This window comes from Penaeus monodon, chromosome 11, assembly GCF_015228065.2.
Source record: "Penaeus monodon isolate SGIC_2016 chromosome 11, NSTDA_Pmon_1, whole genome shotgun sequence".
Lineage (NCBI taxonomy): Eukaryota > Metazoa > Arthropoda > Malacostraca > Decapoda > Penaeidae > Penaeus > Penaeus monodon.
Genome location: NC_051396.1, coordinates 19,796,963 through 19,801,962, shown reverse-complemented (window position 1 = coordinate 19,801,962; position 5,000 = coordinate 19,796,963).

Genomic DNA, 5,000 nt, shown 5'->3' with positions numbered 1-5,000 from the left:
GACAGCGGGCTCCCCTCAGTCCCTGCGAGTCGTGTACTTAAGCCGCAGAATCCGGTACTGAGATCATCATTCCCGATCCTCCAGCGAACCCACAACAGCAGAGCAACACAAGGACTCCCAGTCCTTAGCCGATGGGGACCCGCCGCCTCCCCCGTTGATCTCCGACTTCACCTCCCACCCACCATACCTGTGGGCACTCTCCCCCACAACACCCCCTCAAAGACATAAGACACCCAGTCCGAAAAAAAAAGAAAAAACCAAAGATAGAGATGCCCAACCATTCATCGACTAATAAACAAACACACACGTATTCGGTAAACATATTATTATTATCGTATAACTTTTTAATTGATACTCTCTAAGTAGGTGCATATCTTGTGTTAGCTCCTTCAACTTTTCTAGTTTGGTTTATCACCTATTTTACAGTCTTGACTCACTACCCTCACCGTAATTAGCCTCTGTCTTCGTACACGTACACGAATGCCTCTTCATGTTAGCATCAGATCTACCCTTTTTATGAAACTTTTCATGTATGTGGTCACTTGGGATTAGGTTCCTGTTTACGGATTATTACAAGTCTTTTTTGCTATTCTGCTAGGTTAATACTATGTCCCGTAATTTATATCGGTATAGTTAACGACTTTTACTTTTTTGTGGCACCTGAGTGCATAGCTTGTTGAATGGTGATTCCGTTTCCCAAGTACTCTCCACATGAATCACTTCTCGATGTTACTTTCGAGGCAATGGTCACGAGACGTCGTCTATTTCCTTTTTTCGCATTGTGTGCAAAATAATATTTAACTACCTGGATTTATGTTTGAATCCCAAACCATTGATGCAATAGAACATATCAACGCCCAAACATCCTTGACATACTCTACTAGCTACTCATCGCTTTTCCCTGTCACTAGGACGGTACATTGTCTTTCACGAAGGAGTCTTTCATCCATTCGAGGAGTTGTGCCTTTTACCTCACATAGTAATTCTTGTTTCCATAAAAATCTTCTATGAGACACCTTAGCGAATGCCTTTTCAATGTTTAACACATTCCACTCAACGTCTCTTTCCTGTGATATTTCAAAACAGAGAAACAGAGGGGTTTGCTATAGACCTTCCTTCCTGGAACCAACATTGGCTTATTGATATCACATCGTGTTTTTCAAGTGCTTCAACCATTGTTCCTAATTTATCATCTCTACACTTATACACTAGACTGGTTAACGTAACAAATTGAGAGGAGTTTTTTGTCGCTTCTATATAGAAAGGTGTGGCCGTCGCGAGTTTTTCCGAATATTTTGGTATTTTCCTTGTTTCTGGATATTAACAATAAGTTTTTGAACACGTTCCTCAATACCCGCATTCGAAATCTTCTGGTCCCTTGCTTCAGTTCGTGTAACCCTATAAGTAGTTTTTTTTCAGTCTTTTTGAGTGTGGTATTTTGATATTCTGTTTATGTTTGTACGGTAATTTGTCATTTCAATATGGGTTCAGAGCAAACCCGATTGAAATTTCTTTAAGGATTTCACACATTTCCTCCTCCGTATATAAACAAAGTTATTGTTTCTTGATGGCACTTATTTAATCTCTACTTTAAACTTTCAATTTCTATGTTAAAGAGCTTTTGTAGATTTTGTAATTTTAATGAAATATATCTTTTTAAAGCCTAATTTTCGCCCTCTCCAAGTTTCGAGTAAATGCATAACTTTCTACTATAACCTAAATACGTTGTTTGAGATTATGTCTTCTTATATTCTTGCATTTATCATTATACACTTTTCGCCACTTCTTGCTTCAACTTTGAATCACGATATATTTTTTTTCTACTCCTTTTATATGACGCGCAAAATTTTGTTATTGTATGAACAAGGTTGTCTCACCTTGGAGTATTCCTAGTTTATGCCCTCAAGAAATCTTTAAGGCTTTTAGATTTACCCTCTTTTGCAATTGAATTGCCCTTGTCTTTCCTTGCTCACGATTTCTTTTCTTCTTTTTTCCTTTTTTTTTGTTTTTTTACCAGCAGCATTTATTTTAATTACTACATTGTCACTTTTCCGAGGGGAGGACCTGTACTCCATTTCCTCAATATCATCTTCATGCTTGTGCAGTAGCCCTCTTACCAGGTACGTTTCTGTTTAGATTTTTGGAAAAAGGCAATGCTATTTATGAACTCTGTAATTTTGTCATTCCGCGAATCTGGCTGCACTGGGATTGACTTTCGTAATTTTGCTTATTACAATCCGTTACAGAATTTTTTTACTTCTCCAGGCTCTAACAGCTTCTTATAGTAGTCTTTGGTTATTTTTGTAAAAGTGACCACGCCGATGTATGAGGTGCACTGTGATTATTATAATTTTATTGTACACCTCATTGCCATTAGTTCGAATACTCCTTACCGTAGGAAATCTCGCTATCCTCCTCCATTTCCATTTTTTTCCAATTTTTTTTCTCCAAATAGTTTAGTCTCTAAGTACTCATCTTCGCTCGACTCCGAAGGTCCAGATGGATCCAATGATGCAATTACATCTGGTTTAATTTAATTTCACGTGTTTCTTAATTTATTTTTCTTACTTGCTCTGGCAAGCTGTGTCTTTATATCTCCTTTGTGATCTGATTCTTTCTTCCCAACGTTTTTATCCATCTAGTTCACTTTTCCTTTTACTTTCGATATATCGTAACTGCCTCTTTCTGGTGCTTGTTCTGTTAAATAATACTGGCTGCTAGATAAATTGCTGTGTTCATCTTGCTTAACAGGTTGGGGGGTTACCTGTACTTTGATTATTCATCAATGTTTTTTCTAGATTCTTTGGCTCGATTTGACTATCGTTTCCAATCTACTCTTCCACCTTTTCCTTAATCGGTTCTTTGATTTTCATGTCCAGACTTTTCAGTATTTTATCTGATGAGTGAGTTCCCTTGGAGAATTATCCACCATTCTCAAACATTCTGCTACCAAGCTGTCCCTCCTACTGAGTCCCGGGTCGCGAAAGTCTCACTATATCTTTTAATATTTTAACTTCTCGTTCATTTATAACCCAAATATTTCTCTCAGCCGAACTATGCTCACTTACAACTCATGGCTAGCAGACGAAGACACCTTGCCCGATTTTCTCATATTTAACATGTATGAGCTGTACTACACACCTCTCCGTGTGTAAAGGTGTTATAATATTTAGAGAATACTGCTTGGAACTCTTAACCAGTATTCTGAATCAACTAACGTTATAAATTATGTGGCATGTACCAAATCATAATCCTACGTATAAATAGTCGTTAAGTTTTGTTTTAATAACAGCTTATCTTAGTTCTCATGAACACTGCAAGCATTAGTCTAGTCCCTTAACACAGCTGCTTATCCTAGAAAAAAATTTATGGTATCGTAGTTAAAAATGGTATCAAGATAAGTAAGCAATGCTCTGAGCGAACATAAATGAAATATCACTACATTATAGTCTCGTCAAGGTATGCTGAGTATTGAATAAAAATGGATTAGTCTGGCAAATGAAAATCGTATATAACAGAAAAGTGAATTGCAAAACACGTTATCATATATATCACTGTTCTTATTACATTACACACTACTCACGAAATGAGAATGCAGAGATGTCACATGAGGAGAATATCTCTAGCCTATCATCGCTTCACAAAAATAGTTTCCTATGAATAATCTTACATGTTTTTGCCATATGTGTACTCGTATGAGAGACAGAAATCCTAGATTACGTACACCGATACAGCTTTTTCTAACACAAGATAATGTTCAAAATATTATTTATTAGGGAACACCGAGTATTTTGTCTCTACTAATTCTCTTTGATGGAATGAGTTATGTATAACATTGTTTCTAAGTCGAGATATGATTTATGTTTAAATATTATTATTTATTTCATTATTGTTATTCACTTATGATTTTGTAACTATCAGTTTCATTACTTCTGCTATCTAGCACGAACGCTTTATTGTGCCCGCGCGCCTCTCAACTGGTCATGTTTTTCTTATCAGATAATCCAGTAATACTATATTTTTATCAGTCTTTAACTGATCAAAAATATACTCTCAAATGCGCAGAGGAAACGACCAAATGTTTTTCAGACAAATGGGAAAACCGTTCATAAATCTGCTAATCCCTTGTATGCGCAAGGTCGGTTAGTCAGGTGTTTGACGGTTATCCCTAGAACATCGTTAAAGAAAATTAGCAGAGGAAACGCCTTGTTTGTCGTCCGAATTGCTTTTCAAGGAGAAAAACTTCTTCGCAGATGCCGTTATGTCATAAAGAATGCCAGTGAATGACCTGTTTTCCTTGCGTCGTCTACAGGATGGTGTATCGGTTAAGTTCATAATTGCGAAAGTATTGAAAGTTTGCACCTTATCGCTTTTTTAATACTCTGCTCTTATTTCATTTCACTTTATCATTCCTATCTTTTATTTTTTTTCCAGCATTTTTTATTCCTTATTTTTCATATTTTGATAAATTTTCCTCAATGATCGCTTTCCGCAAGACTCCCTGTTTCTTAGAGAGTCTTGTGCATTCAGAATTATTATTTTCATTAGATATTCATCTGAATACATCTTTCCATAAGAATCATTCATTATTGATCAACCATAATCTCTCAAACATTAATGTCAAACGTCTTGCAAAGCTGTCCCCATCCCTCCTTGCTCATTATAAGAATTCCAATTTACTTTAGCGCATTCACTGACTCCTAGAAATCTCTTCCTATTACAAGGCCAATTTGTGCGCTGCTACAGTAACACTCGGTCAGATCATGTACAAAACACGACCGATTACCTTGGATTGAAAAGGAAGACCAGGGTAACGCCCGCTTGTTTACGAGCCGGTTAATCCATTCTAGAAGGGTGAGAGTTGTGAATCTCTCCTTTTGCTGCTTCTTCTTTTTCTTTTTCTTTTTCTTTTTCTTTTTCTTTTTCTTTTTCTTTTTTCTTTTTTCCTTTTTTTTCTTTTTTCTTTTTCTTTTCTTTTTCCTTTTTCTTTTCTTTTTCCT